The 16988-nt window shown below is 42.3% G+C and overlaps 1 long non-coding RNA gene across 1 annotated transcript; it reads right to left on the minus strand.

Annotated features, from left to right (window-relative positions):
* Window positions 1-4364: 4364 nt before the first annotated feature.
* Window positions 4365-16871, minus strand: LOC131919372 (uncharacterized). The gene is made up of 3 exons (XR_009381241.1): window positions 16362-16871; window positions 10550-10673; window positions 4365-7519 (listed from the first exon to the last, which is right to left on the minus strand). It is a non-coding gene; the product is annotated as an uncharacterized LOC131919372 (long non-coding RNA).
* Window positions 16872-16988: the final 117 nt, after the last annotated feature.

Consider the following 16988-nt stretch of genomic DNA (forward strand, 5'->3'; position numbering starts at 1 on the left):
CGCCGGTCACGTGGGCGGGCCGCGTCACGTGACAGCCGGGCGGCGCGCGCGCGCCCTCTGGCCCCAGAAGCCTGGGTTTTTTTTGTTCCAGGCCCCAGGGCGGGAGGTGCCGTGCAGAGTCACGAAGGCTCGAGTAGCCCCGGGCCAGGACTTACCTCTCTTGGCAGAACCGGAACACGAAGGCTCCCCAGCATGGCGACGGATCGTGGCCTTCCTCCCGCCCCGCGCCCCGCCTGTTCCAGGCCTCTGTTTATCAGAACACGTGTTTCTCCGCCCCGCCCTGCCCGGCATCAAAAGCACCCGGGGGAAGCCTGGACACCTAAGTCCAGGGGACCAAGAGAGGCCAGGATCCTGAAAAGCGATCTGCCTCAACACGTCTCTTGTGCTGAGCAGGTAAACTGAGGCCTGAAAAGGAGTGGCTGCTCTGTGCAGCACAAGCTTGTCAGAACACTACCCGCTGTAAAGTTTCCTGCTGCTCTTGGAGCTCCCATTTGGCACTGGAGAATAAAGTCCAAACTTGTTGGCACAGCATTCAGGCAGTCTTCTTGTTCAGGCTCACCTTTCCCTTTGGAACTCCCAGAAGTAACTACAAATCTCCCTTGTTTTCTGTGTACCTCTAGGCCAGTGGTTCTCAACTCCGTAGCGCTGTGACACTTTAATAGTTACTGATGTGATGAACCCCAGCCATAAAAGTATTTCATTGCTACTTCACAGCTGTAATCTTGCTGGTTATGACTCATGTAACTCCTATGAGACTCCTAGGTTGAGAACCGCTGCTAGGTAAGCGGATGTGGTCCTACGAAAACCTTACTCTCCGCTGATACTTCCCTGACTACAGCACTGCTTTCTGCCTTTAGAGAACTCCTGTTTCTCTTGAGTAGTTAAACTTTCGGTGGATTACATTTTTTCCTTAAATTGCTGTAGGCCTCTCGGGGTTTGTTCATTCGTTTTGCCTCGATCTGGAATGTTCACAATCACCACCTCCTTCCTCGAAGAGAAACAGGAGGAGGAAGGAAAAAAGCCAGGCAGTGGAGAGGTTGAAAACAAACTTTATTTAGAAATTAGTGCAATAATGGAATTGAGCCCTGTTCTATATTCTAATGAGTTCCCCTATTGTACTAGTTCCTGAATAAAATCTATTTTTACCAGTTCAATGACTCTGGCTCTTTTTTTTTTTTTTTTTAAAACAACTCCCAAAATACTCATCGGTCGGTCTCTTCTCATCTTTCAAAACTGAGGTCAAACACCACCTACTCTTCCTTCTGATTCAACATCTTCAGTTATTGAAGTTCATTCACACAGCTTCGGCTGCACTACTCTAATTCTGAAACACGGCATATTCAAAACAGGGATTCCACAATACAGGGAAGTGTGCTACTGTGCGTTTCCTCAGAGGTTATCTCCTGCCACCTGCTCTCGTATGCTATGAACTCTTTGAAACAGGACTGTATGGACTCATGATAACTGACAGCTGGATAGATTCTCTCTGCTAAGTGGAGTAGCTCCATCCAAAGAATGGCAATTTGGTAGACTTGAGGGAGGACAGAAAGGGGAAATTATGGGGACATAATTTTCTCCCTTATTTCAGAGTCTTTCTGAAGACTTTTGGCAGCTGAGAATCAAGACTGCCTACAAAGAGACAATATTCCTTTTATATAGAAATATTTTCAAGTGAGAATGTTTAAATGCCAATGAACTACAAGGCCTGAGTGTATCTGACCTTGAATACTGCCTTACTTCTTTCCCAGATATTCTGTAGGATTCTCACAGTATATACTGTAAACAATGAAAAATCCAGCTTTTCTACACATCCCTGTGATCTAGACTTTGTTTTCACCTAACAGCTGTAATCCCATCCAGTGCCCATCAGAATCCTGATAGTAAATCTAACTGAGTTCACCGTAGTCTAGTTTTATATGCCTTAGGAGCCCTTTGAGATGCTACTCCAGGAGCTGCCAGCATTGATTATATATAGCTATAGCAAATTCAAAATACGGTGGGGATTAAAAAAAACAACAACAACCCATTAAGATTAACATGGTAGAAGCCAGTTGGCAAAAAGACTGGAAAGCCCTCCCAGAAGCTACATGAGACAAAACAGAGCTATAGCAGGAATCTTAAAAGTTCTTATTAATAAAATCAAACCTGAGCCAGGTATTGGGGTGAACGCTGGAAGATCAGAGAACCAGAACAAGCCACAGCTACCTCACCTGGCCAACTTCTCAGCTGGTCTTGTTTCCTCAGACTGGAAGCTTCTGTGTCCTCATCCCAATGGCTCTCAGCTGAACTGCTGCTCGAAATCCTGAACGCTTAACCAGCCAAATGCTTAACCAGCCAAATGCTGCTAGTTTCTGGTCCTCACGCCTTATATACCTTTCTGCTTTCTACTACCACTCCCTGGGATTAAAGGCTTGCTTTCTGGGATTAAAGGTGTGAGTCACCATGCTTGGCTGTATTCTTGAACACATGGATTTCTGCCTCTGGAATACTAGAATTAAAGGTGTGTGCTACCACTGCCTATCCTTTATGTTTAGTATTGTGGCTGTTCTGTCTCTGACCCCAGATAAGTTTATTAGCATGCACAATATTTGGGGGAATACAACACCACATTTCCCCGCTTTTTGTCTAAAATTAAAAAAAAAATTTTTTAAGCATTCAGGCTTCTAGCAACACAGTTCAGCTGAGACCCATTCTGGATGAGGACTCAGAGGCCTCCAGTCTGAGGAAATAAGACCAGCTGAGGATCCGGCAAGGTGAGGTAGCTGTGGCTTGTTCTGGTTCTCTGATCTTCCAGTTCACCCCAATACCTGGCTCAGGTTTGATTTTATCAATAAGAACTTTTAAGATTCCTGCTACATCTGGCGCCCAACGTGGGGCTCGAACCCACGACCCTGAGAGTCTCATGCTCTACCGACTGAGCTAACCTGTCTGTATCCTTGAACACATGGATTTCTGCCTCTGGAATGCTAGGATTAAAGGTGTGTGCTACCACTGCCTATCCTTTATGTTTAATATTGTGGCTGTTCTGTCTCTGACCCCAGGTAAGTTTATTAGCATGCACAATATTTGGGGGAATACAATACCACACAGAGCATGCTGGAAAAAGCCTCCTGGATGGCCATCTGAATGTGAGAGAAGGATGAACCTATTTAAATAACCTACAATGGGGCATGACACTGGGGACCCGCAGCATTTGAGGCTTGGTCCTGTCCCACCTCTCTGGACTGTCACCTCTCTGAGGAGAGCCTCTCTCTTCTGTATTGAAACCTGTATTTCCATCATATTCCTGCGTCCTGGATCAATTTTATTCCAGGAAACAAGAACCTGGAATCTCAGCAGCTGTCCCCAGACTCAGCCCTGTCTATACCACAGCTGACAAAAGACAATCATGGCACTGAGAAGCAGACACACATGTGCTTGGAGGTATACTCCCCTCTGTTCAAGGGCCTCTCTATTAACTCTATGCTTAAATCTGTGTTAAAAATCACTTAATAAACATCAACTCTACTTCTTTTTAATTGACAGTTTTGATAATTTTATGCATGAGTACTGTATCTACATTATCTGTTCCCCTCCTTCCCACCCTCCAACTCCTCCTATGTCCCCCAACTACCTCTCAAATCACTGACACCCCCGTGTGTGTGTGTGTGTGTGTGTGTGTGTGTGTGTGTGTGTGTGTGCACATGGCAAATGTTCATGCACGCAGATGTCTTAGCACAAGTGTGGAGATCAAAGGACAGCTTGTGGGAGTCAGTTTTTTCTTTCCACTATGTGGATCCTAGGTATTGATCTCAGGTCATCAGTGTAGCAGCAGACCCCTTTTACCTGCTGAACAATTTCAGTTGTCTGTCAGCTTTATCATCAGCCATGCTTGCACTGGCACAACAGATCCATGAACAGAGATGACACAGTTATGAAGAGAATAACAAACTACACACAGATCTACTCCATGATTTCTCACTTACCAATGTTAGTTTAACAACTGCAAACTGCCACCAGCAGAAACCACTGCCAAGATCCAGCATGGTATAAAGTGGGTAGGTAACACTTGAAAATACCAACCAACCAGTTGGTGGTAAGTTAATCATATTGGACTCTTAACACACCAAGAAGGCCAGCCATTTATTTTAATAGGACAGGCAGGTGTTGGGGGATATTTGATCACACTGTGAATCCAGAGTTTGCATTTGTGTTAATTAAGTAAAATTAACCTTGGGTCAAGAGGCTGAGTTAGCAACTAGTTGACATAAAATAACTATAGCATCAGAGGGCATCTGGAAGAGATAGATTCACTGGAAGTAGTAGGGAGGGATTCTGAGTGGCATGGATTTTTTTGTTTTGTTTCATTTTTGTGGAGCTGAAGGGTGCTCTCTTGGGAAGACACCAGCAAGGACAGAAGGCTAGCTAGCTGCTATTCAACTTCTCTGAGCTAGCAGGTTTTCACTCCAGCCTTTGAATCTCAAGTCTTATTTATAAATAGAACGATAGAGATTTAGTTAAAGCTAAAAGCTACCTTTAGCTGTAGCAACACAACCAGTGCCGATAAGAATGGAATTCCTACAAGGCTGTAAGCTGAGCCGCCGGGCCACTGCCAGAGAAGCAGGCTAGTAACTACGGAGTCGCAATTGCTGGTTGAAACAGCAGTAGATTAAGGCACAGCCACTGTGCCAAAGTTAAAACAACAGGCAAGTATACTCTTTATGAGTTTAACTTCAGGATATTAGCCAATATGACGATACAAGAACTTATAGTTTATAATTAATTTTTAAATTTTATTATTGTGTATATATATATATATTCACATATATAATATGTGTGTATGTGTGTCTGTGCGTGGTTGCGTATATACCACAGTGTGTGTGTAGAGGTCAGAGAACAACTTTCAGGAGCTAATTCTCTTTCATCCATGGATTCCAAAGATTGAATTCAGGTGACTAGGCTTGAACAATCTCACCCATTTATGTTATAGCTGATCTACCCACACAGCATTCCACCTATCATTGTATCAGAACAAGGGACCCACTTAACAGCAAAGGAGACATAGTCTTTTTTTTTTTTTAAGGAAACATAGTCTTGCTGACATTTCCACAGAATCTACCAGACCTGTCACATGGTATACCACCTGGAACCTTCTGACCTCATAAGCAATGGAGCAACCAGCTGACAGCATGACTGAAGAGTCAGCTTGGAAATGATAACCTGTGTAGATAAAGCAATACCTGAAGGGGGCAGTGATGGCCTAACTCACTGACCATTGTATGGTTCTGTATTGCTAAAAAGAGCATACCCAGAGTGGGAGTATGGAAGCATAGAAGTGGTAATATCCCTACTTATCATCAACCCAGTGACTAATTGGGGAACTTGTCACTTTAATTACATCTATATGCCACCAGTTTGTAGACGAATTTCTAAGCGGTCTTATTAAATAAAAAACACGGAGCCAGAAATAGGGGTGAAAATCTGACAGAGATCAGAGGAATCAGAACAGCCACCATCTAACCTTACCTCATCACGCCGCAGCTTCCAAAGTGTGTTACTTCCTGTCTACCCGTGCCTTTATTGCCTTGCTTTTCTGCCCTCTCATTGGCTCTTAGCCTAGCTACCTCACTTCCTTGTCACTGCCTGTCTGTACAGACCTCCAGGTCTCCATGGTTGGTACTTGGATTAAAGGCCAGTGTCACCACGCTTGGCTCTGTTCCCTAGTGTGGCCTTTAATACACAGAGATCAGACGGATTAAGGGCATGTGTTAACATTGCATGACTTCTGTTTTTACTAACAGTGGCTGACCTTTATCCTCTTATCCTCAGACAGATTTTATTGGGGGACACAGATAAATTATCTCCACACCAGTTTAAAAGTCTTTGTTCCCAATGGGGAATCATTCCTAAAGGGAACACAGAAAGAGTTCTCACTGAAATTGAAGTTATATCACTATCCAGATACTTTGGGCCCTGTTGCAGAATATCTGTACACTGTGTGAAGATGTATTGCTGTGACTGGTGTAATAAAAAACTGAATGGCCAACAGCTGGGCATGGGAGGATGGGAAGAATTTTTGGGGAAAGGAAAAGAGAAGGAATCTAGGTGTGCAGGGAGTTGCCAGCCAGATGTGGAGAAAGCAGGATGGGCAGTATGGAGATGAGGTAATGAGCCATGTGGAAGAACATAGATTTAAAAATATAGGTGTGGTGATATTTTATTTGTTCTGAAATGTGGTGATATTTTATTTGTATGTTAATAAATAAAGTTTGCCTGGAGATCAGAGGAAATAGCAAGTCATTTTAAGTAAACAAAAAAGTCAGGTAGTAGTAGCATATGCCCTTAATCCGATCACTTGGCAGGCAGGGTCTCTGTGTGTTCAAGGCCATACTAGGGAACAGAACCCAGTGTGGTGACTCATGCTTTTAATCCCAGTACCAACCATAGAGACCTGGAGTTCTGTACAGACAGACAGAAAGTGACAGAGCCATGTAGGAAAAGGAAGTGAGGTAAGAGCCATTGAGAGGGCAGAACAGCAAGGCATATAAGCCTGGATAGACAGGAAGTCGTGGCATTTTGGAAGCTGCAGAGCTGGTGAGGTAAGGTTGGTTGGTGTTTCTCACTATTTCCCTGATTTCTAAGGCTTTCACCCCTATAGTTGGCTCCGTGTTTTTTTATTTAATAAGACTGCTTAGAAATTCAACTACATATAGGTTAATTTCAGTTATAAGAACTAGTTAGGAACAAGTCTAAGCTAAGGCCAAGCTTTCATAACTAATAATAAGTCTCCGTGTCATTATTTGTGAGCTGGCAGCCCCAAGAAAAGTCCAACTCTAGGGCCCCTCATGCCAAGGACCAACATTTAACCAGAACAGGATCTTGCTTAGAGTAACTGATTGTCATCCAGAGACCGCAGATCTGCCACACCACTGAAGCATTGTTTGACATTGAGATAATCAATGTACATAACTTTTGGTGCTGGCACGTCCTGAGAAGGTAAGCAGGAAGGGAAATAGAACAGTGCTGGGATTCTGAGGCACTCCACTAGATAAATCACTCAGACTTTCACAAGTGCTCATCCCCAGCAAGGATCTGGAAGGCAGGGCACAGAAGGGAGAGGACTATGGTCTGCTGCAGCAGCAGGGGCTCTACTTGGTCCACTGACCTTCTCTGTAAGTCAATACCATGAAAAGAGGTCTTCTAGCATCCTGAAGGAGCTGCTTCCAGAACTGAGCTGAGGAAAGAGGCTCCGCTGCCACAGGCAACAGACCATCTTGGATGATGCATTGCCCCGCCTTAGTAATAGCAGTTTGTCTTCTTTGGATTGCTTCAGCCAAGGAAAGCTGCCTCACTCAAAGGAAGGTCTCTTCTGGGCAGTGAGCATCCACTGATAGACTCCCAATACTGTTTCTTTCCTGTTCACCCATCGTTGATTAGATGGCTTCTTGAGTATATTTATGTGTGTGCATGCAGACACACAACATGCCATGCCACAGGTGTGGAAGTCAGAGGACAACTTTTAGGAGTCAGCTTTCTCCTTCTGAAAGAAAATAAGATGGAAAAGACCCATTATTGGATATTGGCTTATCACTTTATTTAGTGATTTACTAAAGGACTGCTTGTACTCCCTGTTTGCCAAGCATGACATCACTTGCTACCTGGAACAGAATGACTTGGAGAAATAGCTGAAACCATGGAGTGTAGCCTTTAACAATCTGCTGACTGCCACGTATGCTTCTGTAAAATCTTGCTTGCTTGCTCGCCCGACCTTGTGGTTTTGTAGTATAAAACAAGAATGCAAACAAGACCTGGCCTTGAAGCCTTTAAGGAGTTTTGGTCTACCAGTGACAACTCCTCTATTCCACTCTCATTGGTGTCTGAGTGCTTATTCCAGAAAGATTCCCATAATGCTGGTACCCTCAGAAGTCAAAAAAGGGCACTGCATCCCTTGGACTTGGAATGGTTGGTAACTGCCATGTGGGTACTTGGAATCAAACCCAAGTCCTCTGCAAGAGCAGCAAGTGGTCTTAACCATTGAGTCATCTCTCCAGTACTTGAAGACTTGAATTTTATTCAGGGCCACTTGAGGGATGTTCAGGATCCAAAATGTAGCATACATACCTTCCTATCATCTATCTGATAGTGACCTTTTTATAAAGTCCATTTATTTATTTTTTTATGAAGTCCACTGATATATTTTGAGATAAATAAATCTCATCATGTATCTATCCCTTACTGGCCTGAAACTCACAGAGATACACCTGCTTCTGCCTCTGCCTTCTCCCAAGAGCTGGGATTAAAGGCATATGTTATTACGCCTGGCTGAAGTCCATTTTGATTATGGTAGACCTAATTGATAATCCAGGATAATTTTCCAACATAAGATCTTTAATCACATGTAGTAACCTTTGCCATATAACACAATATATCTGTAGGCTCCAAAGCATAGATATCTTTGAGTATTGTTCAGTTTATTGTATCTTATAGTCTTACTGAAAAGATTTACTTATAACATGCTTAGGAAGTTCCCTTAGGATAGTCTACGTGATTCCCGTGGATCTAGAGAAATAGTTTTACTTTTTCTATTGAATTCTTTTTAACTTGTAATCTGTGTGCCCTGCCTATAACATCCCAGGAAATATGTATGGAGGTGAAAGTGAGCATCCTTATCTTGTTCCTGATCTTAAGGAGTGTTTTAATCTCCTTTCTATTGCTGTGATAAAACATTATGACCAAAAGCAACTTGGAGAGGAAAGGGTTTATTTCCGATTATACTTCTATATAACAGTCCCATATAGAAGGAAGTTGAGGCAGGAATCCGGAAGCAGGAACTGAAGCAGGTGCCATGGAGGAACACTGCTTAATGACTTGAACTCAGACTCACATTCGGCTTCCTTTCTTGTACCTCCCAGGACCCACTGCCCAGGGGTGGCACTGCCCATAGTGTTCTGGACCGTCCCATAGCAATCTTTAATCAAGTAAATGTCACGTAAACATGCTTCCCTGACAACCTGATAAGAGGCATTTTCCTCTTTGAGGTTCCCTCTTTCCAGATGACCTATCCTGTATAAGTTGAAGAAAATAAACGAACAAACCTACCTGACCATCACATGGAGAAAGCATCGAAGTTTCCATTCGGCATGGTGTCAGCTATGGGGTTTTGGTGATGGATTTTGTCACAGTGAGACCATTCCCTTCTGTTCCCAGTCTGTTGCATTTTCTTTCTGTCATTAAGGTACTGGGCTTTGTCACTTTTCCTGAATTCTATGCACATGAATTTGATACAGTATTTCTATTGTATCCTCACATTTATTTAATCTTGAATTTTTTAGAACAAATTCTATGTGGAATATAATCCTCTTTATATGATGGTTTATCTGTGGGTTTTTCTTGAGGCATTTTTTCATGTATATTCAGAAGAGAAAAAATATTGTTTTGTTTTCATTATCCTATAAGAGCTTTGTTTGGTTTTAGCATCAGGATATTCCTGGCTTTAGATAATGCATTGGGAAATGTTTGCTCCTTGTTATTTCTTATGGAAAATTGGTACCAATTATCCTTTAAATGTTGGGTGGAATTCAATGACAAAGCCATCTGTGGTTGAGGCCTTACTGTAGAAGTGTTAAAATTCTATATTTTTAAAGAAATTATTTACACAGGGCATGAATCTCAGCACTTAGGAGACAGAGGTAGGTGGATCTCGAAGGCCAGCCTGGTCTATACAGAAACTGAGTTCTGGGGCAGTGAGACTTGGTCTCAAAAATAAAAAATTATTCTTATTCATCTAAGTCATCTAACTCATAAGCTTACATTCATTCATACACTTCTAAATGATCCCTTATGTTTCTATAAAAACATCAGTGCTGATGTCTACAGCAAATGATTTTAATAATTTGAGTTTGTTTTCTTCTCAGTCTAAAAGTTTGACAATCTTATTGATCTTTTTAAGGAATCACTTTTCATCCTGTTTACTGTTTTCTTTTTCAATACATTAGTTTTTCATCTGAACTACATTAGCTCTTTCATTCTGCTCACTTTATGTTTATTTCCCCCTTTTTCAGAATGTGAAAGTGCAAGAATAGGTTATTGGGATGAGACCTTGTTTCTTTTAAAATGTAGCCATTTGTGGCTGAGGAGAGATGTAGGGGATGGGAATGAAAGGGAAGGAGGGAAGGAAAACTGATGCATTATCTAATTATTCTTTATCAATATAAAATCTGTAATCAGGTATCAGGGTAAGAACCTGAATGATCAGAGAAGCTGTGGAAAAGTGACCATGACCTCCTATCTTCTCCATCCCTCCATCCAAAAAGCTGATCCTCTCTGAGATCGTCACTGCTTCCTGTCTCTTGATCCCTCCTCAGTCCTCCAAAACCTCTATGGTTAATTTTGGTCAGCTAATGGCTAGCTCCACCCTCTGATTCAAATCAAACTTTATTGTCAGAATGCGATCAAAATATCACACAACAGGAAACTGTGGTCAGATGTAAAATAAACGAATAAATTTAATTAATAAAAAAGGTAGCAATCCAAACTATAAACTTCCTCTGTACTATAATGCATCTGATACCTTTAGGGATGTCTTGTCTTCATTCTACACGTTTTCCAAGTGTTTTCTTGTTTCTCCTGTAAGGTTCCTTCGGTTCATCTGATACCTGGCGGTGCTCTGTTTCCAAGCCCATGAATATTAATGGCTGTGGTGGTTGAAAGAGAATGGCCCCCAGGAGGATCAAATATTTGAAAGCTTGGTCTTCAGGTGGTAGAACTGTTTGGGAAGGATTTGAGGTCTGACCTGTTGGAGGTGTGTCACCGGTGTGGGGGTGGACTTTGAGGTGTCAAAAGCCAACACCATTCCAGTTGGCTCTCTCTGCCGCATGGATGTTGCTCTAGGATGTGACCTCTCAGCTAGTGCATCAGCATTATGCCTGTCTAGCTGCTGCCATGTTTCTGGCCATGATAGTCATGGGCTAACAACCCTCTGAAACTGTCAGCAAGTTCCCAGTTAAATGCTTTCCTTTGTCCCTTGGTCACGATGTTTTGTAACTGCAATAGAAAAATAACTAAGACAATGAATTTCTCAATTCATTTTGTCAAATACATTGAACTATCACACGCTCATTGCAATCACTACAGAGCTGCAGTTTGTTACAATTTGTCAAAGTATCACACTATAAACTGACTGATGGGTTTGAACACAATTTGCTAACCTTTAGTGCTTTTGTAGAGAAACTAGTGACTTAAATGGGATGTACAAACACAACTCAACCTCTGAAGCCATCTTAGGTGAGGATCACAGGACCATCACTGTAGCTAGAATTTTCCTTCCTGGCCCACAGTCAGGACAAATCTCTGACACCCGCCAGTCCCACAGCCTCTCAGACCCAACCAAGTAAACACAGAGACTTATATTGCTTACAACTGTATGGCCGTGGCAGGCTTCTTGTTAACTGTTCTTATATCTTAAATTAATCCATTTCTATTAATCTATACCTTGCCACGTGGCTCGTGGCTTACCGGCATCTTCACATGCTGTTTGTCATTGTGGCGACTGGCAGTGTCTCTCTGACTCAGCCTTCCACTTCCCAGCTTTATTCTCCTCCTTGTCCTGCCTATACTTCCTGCCTGGCCACTGGCCAATCAGTGATTGATTTATTGGCCAATCAGCAACACATTTGCCATACAGAACATCCCACAGCACTTCCCCTTTTCTTTTTTTTTTCCAAAAAGGAAGGTTTTAACCTTAACAAAGTAAAATTACATATAATTTGGGAATTTGAGCGTAGCTTCTCTTACTACTTCCTGCTGGAGGGGGGCGCTGTATCTTATGGGGACACAAAGAAAATTTTAGGATTATGGATTAGTCCATGAGGCTGTATCTGAGCCAGTTGCCTTCAAACCATTCTGGATGTTGGATCATCTGGGCCATGGTGTCATCGGAGACCTTTCAGGGGGTCTTGGCTGGTCAAACCTGATGTATCTTAATCTGAGACAAATCCATAGCCTCTGGCTTTCTGTGGGAACAAAAGCAACATATCCTTTCTAAAGCAACATATCCTTATATCCAAATTTTGAAGTCAAGGTACCTTTAAAATATACATTTTGGCATAACTCAACAGCTTTTACAATCAAATGTTTTTCTGCAGTTAAAAATTCCAAAGACAACACAATCCAGATTCTCTGTGTAATATTCATCTTTACATGGCTTATTTTTTATATTAATTTTGCTGTCTCTTTAAAGACTTTATTTTTTAAAACTGTGTTAAAACAGGTTAGGAACAGTTGCTGCACTTGAAGGGGTCCAGCTCCCAGCACCCACACACATTAGGAAACTTACAACCACCTGTAACTTCAGCTCCAGGGAATCCTACACCCTCTCCTGACCTCCACAGGCACCCAAATGCATAAGTACATGCATACATATATGCACACTAAAGATGAATACATTAAAAAAATAAATCTTTAAAAATAAAATGTGTTTGTCTATATATATGTGGATGTTGTCAATATCTATGCTCCCATTATTGTTTGCTTTTCTTACATAATAGGAAGCTCAGAAATACCTTACTTTTCTACAGTTACAGCCAGTAGGGTTAAAATCTGTTATCCTGTTAATATCATAAAGTTCACTCTTAGTATTTGAAGATTTGTTTATCTTTAGTTTATCTGTATGTCTGAGTGTCTGCATATATGTATGTGTACCATGTGCATGCCTAGTGCCTGCAGAGACTAAAAGAGGAAATCAGATCCCCTGGAACTGGAATTACAGGTGCTTGTGAGCCACTTGATACAGGTGCTGGGAACTGAACTCAGGTCCTGTGCAAGCGCAGCCAGCCAGCATTCTTAACCACTGAGCCATTATCTCAACTCTACCTTTCGTCAATTTATATTTTATTTATACCTGTTCTATGTGGTCTCTATGTCACTTATATTTTTCCAGAAATTTTTTATTTTGAGATAGGATTTCTCACTATGTAGACCATGCTGGCCTGGGACACACAGAACTCCACCGGCCTCTGCCTCCTGAGTGCTGGAATTAAAGGCATGAGCCAACATGCCTGGCTCCTCAGGAATTTTTAATCATAAAAGATACACATTGAAAGTAATCACTGTAAGATACTATGTAACAGTAAAGAGAGTTTTAAATCATAAATTTATGTTGCTTCTTGTGGAATTACAGTTTTCATTCTGCATGGCTACTGAGTTGTATAGTCTTTGAGTATAGTTAATTTAGGTATGTGATTTGTGTGTGTATAATTTTTTTATAATAAAGTGCAAATTTTTAATTAAAAAAGTCATGGATGGAAAATTACTTTTGAAATAAATACCTTTTTTGTTTGTTGTTTTTCAAGATAGAGTTTCTCTGTGTAACAATCCAGGCTGTCTTGGAACTCATAGAAATAGGCCTGCCTCTGCCTCTGAGTGCTGGGGATTAAAGGCTTGTGCCACCACACCTGGCATAAATACCTTTCTTATTGTAATTACACATGGGAGTAGCAATATAGTCATAAATTTTGAATCTCTTCTACAGTAATCTCATCAGAAACTTCTACTTTGCCGTAATGTATTTATTTATTGAAAGGTTAGTGAAGAATAAAATAATCAAAATTCATGAATACATATGACTTCCTTAAGATACCACTGCTTATGTATCACCTGGGATTGTGCTTTATATATTCCTTATCAAATGTTTGGCTTAGGGAAACTAACATGCTCTTAATTCCTTTCCTTCAGCCAGTAAGGAAAGTGTCATCTCAGGGCTAGGAGGACATCTGAGAGACTTCTGAAATAGTACCTGAGATACATATAATAAATATAGCACACAGTCATTGTCATTGTCAGCAAACGGAAGTATAGTGAAGTTAGTTTTAAACCCAATTGGATTTTATTCATGGCTCATAACTCTGGACAGCTTCCAGTCTACCTAGAATAAAGTTTTATTCATTTTTTTTTTAATTTTCTAGAAAAAGTGTTTAATGGGATTACAGTTCCAGAGGGTTAGAGTCCATGAGCATCATGGCAGGGAGCATGGTACTGTAACAGTAGCTGAAAGCTTACATCATCTGGTCTGCTGTGGGATGTATGGCAAATGTGTTGCTAATTAATCAATAAAACACTGATTGGCCGTTGGCTAGGCAGGAAGTATAGGCGGGGCAAGGAGGAGAATAAAGCTGGGAAGTGGAAGGCTGAGTCAGAGAGACACTGCCAGCCGCCACGATGACAAACAGCATGGGAAGATACCGGTAAGCCACGAGCCATGTGGCAAAGTACAGATTAATAGAAATGGATTAATTTAAGCTATAAGAACAGTTAGCAAGAAGCCTGCCACGGCCATACAGTTTGTAACCAATATGGACTGGCGGGTGTCAGAGATTTGTCCTGACTGTGGGTCAGGCAGGAAAACTTTAGCTACACTGGTCCATAAGCACTAAGCAGAGAGAGAGAGAGAGAGAGAGAGAGAGAGAGAGAGAGAGAGAGAGAGAGAGAGAGAGAGAGAACTTATATGGCATAGGCCTTTTGAAATGTCAAAACCTGCCACCCACCAACACACATCCTCCAACAAGGACACACCTTTTATCCTTCCCAAGTAGTTCCACCAACTGAAAACTAAGTGTTCAAATGTATGAGCCCACCCTAAGAACCACATTCCATTCCCTGGCCTCTATAAGCATGTAACTATAATGCAAAATGAATTTTGCCCAACTTTAAAAGTCCCCATATTCTTTCAGTCTCAGCAGATTAAAAGTGCAAAGTTTGTTCAGGGACTCAAAGTCTGTTCAGGGACCCAGTCTCTTAACTGTAACCCCATATAAAACCAAAGACCAGTTACATACTTCCAACACACTGTGGCACAGAATATACATTATCATATAAAAGGGAGGAAAAGGAACATAGTGAGGAGACACTGGGCCAAAGCAAGACTGAAACAAAGCAGGAAAACCTCTAAATCTTAACTTCCATGCCTGCTGTGAAAGGGCTTAGATAGCTCTGCACTCCCAGAGTTAATGACTGAAACAAAAACTCCCCTGTGCAGGTTCCACCCCGTGTGCAGCACTCTTGGGCAGCTATCACTCAGCTCTGGCATCTCTAAGTCTCCAGCACAATCCAAGCTCTACTTTCATGGCCTCAGGAAATGGCTTCTCAGGGCTTCAATGCAGGGCCTCCTCATCCACACATCAGGGCTCAGCAGCTACCTTAAACACGGATGAAGGTTTCTGAAGTCCTTTGTTTGTGTGCCTTTCCTGATTCTAAAGCCAGAACCAGGCTGCCAATGCTGTCAAGTTCTGCTGTGCCCCTGGGATGGAACCCGACCCCTTCCTTCAATGACTTTGCAGAAGCTTTGATTTGTTCTTGCTTTCTGGGGACAGATAATTCCTTAGGCCTTTCATTTCACAAGTTGCAGAATTAACTGGATGGGGACCGACCCTGAGGGCAACACTCTCTCTATTCCATTTCTGCTCATCTCTTTCAGCACAAGCCTTAGCTCTAACATTAAATTTCCCAGTTCTCTTTCTCTCCTCAAACTATACATTTTGTATCTTTCTGCCCCACTTGTTCTTTTTTCCTGTAGACCAGCATAAGAGTGATCACTAATAACCACATGCCACAGTCAATACTAGGATGTCTTGGAATCTCCTCTACCAAAGAAATGAGTCCAAAGCTCTTCAGTTTAGCTTCAGGCAGATTCTTGCGACAAGGGCAGATAACTGCCACATTCCTTGCCAAACTATCACAAGAATGACCTTTAGCCCAGTTTGCAAATATTGTTTCCCTCTGAAACCCCTTGAACTGGGGCTCCCTGGCCCACATTGCTCTTGGCAATATTGTCTTCCAAGATCCTACTGGATACTCCATCAAGCCCTAATTACCATGTTTAACCTCTTCTCTAGTCTAAAGTGCCCAAGTCTTCTCATTGCTCTGAAACCTATTGGACCCACCGAGGTTTCCTAGTGGCTTTATGCAGCAAGATTGCATAAGGGAATATTGGACCACGGGCCTGAGTACTAGGTGCTTGGAAGGGTCTACACTTGGCTGTACCTAGCAAAGGGTGAGGTCTCTTGCCCCTCCCCTGGGCATTGTTATAAAAAGCCCTTTTGAATAAAGTTCTAGGCTGGTGGGTTTTGACCCAGGCCCTCACGAGGCTATTCTGTATTTTCTGTCTTTCCCTTCATCGTCTAGGTATCTTTTTCTATCTAATATTTCTCACTTCTCCCTACTCAAGAGTACCTGGGTTGTAAAAGTGGGGGCTGGTCTGTCACAGAAACAAAGCATGATCAGGCCTGTCACAGCAAGACAGCACTCTCTGATACTACATCTGCTTTAGTTACTGGGGAGAGACACCATGATCAAGGCAACTTACAGAAGAAAGAGTTTAATGGGCTTACAGTCTCAGAGGACGAGTCCATGACCATCATGGTGGGTGGCATGGCAGCAGGTAGGTGGTCATGATGCTGGAGCAGTAGCTAAGAGCTTACATGGGATCCATTGACATGAGGCATGAGGCAGATTAAGAAGTATGGTTTAAAAAGGGACACACCCACAAAAAGATCTCTAATGCTTTCTATTTGTTCTATTCTGTAACATGAAACCTCTTTAAAAAGGCAGTTAAACTGATGTCCGCACATTTTCCTAGTTCCTGTTTTAGGACTGCTGCCCCAGGACCCAGGCACATGGACCTAGTCTACACCAATGAAAGGAAAACATTATCCAATGGTAAAGACTAAAGTTACAACCGCGCCGCTCAGTGCTATTTGCCATGGTCACTCTTACACCTCGACCCTGAGCCCATTTCTCTGGGAGGTGGGGCTGATGTACTGGGGGGACCAGAGGGGGTGTGTGTGCACTTCACAATGGACATTCTGTCATGGAATGAGGCTGGCCTGTGACATAACTGCCACAGCAGGTCTAGCCAAGCTCAGTCACTAAGTGCCATTAGTAAAGTAAGGGCTTTGCAGAGTTCTGGGACGATGAGAAGGAAGCATCCGAGAATTTTGGGAAGTCTACGCAATCCT

This window comes from Peromyscus eremicus, chromosome 9, assembly GCF_949786415.1.
Source record: "Peromyscus eremicus chromosome 9, PerEre_H2_v1, whole genome shotgun sequence".
Lineage (NCBI taxonomy): Eukaryota > Metazoa > Chordata > Mammalia > Rodentia > Cricetidae > Peromyscus > Peromyscus eremicus.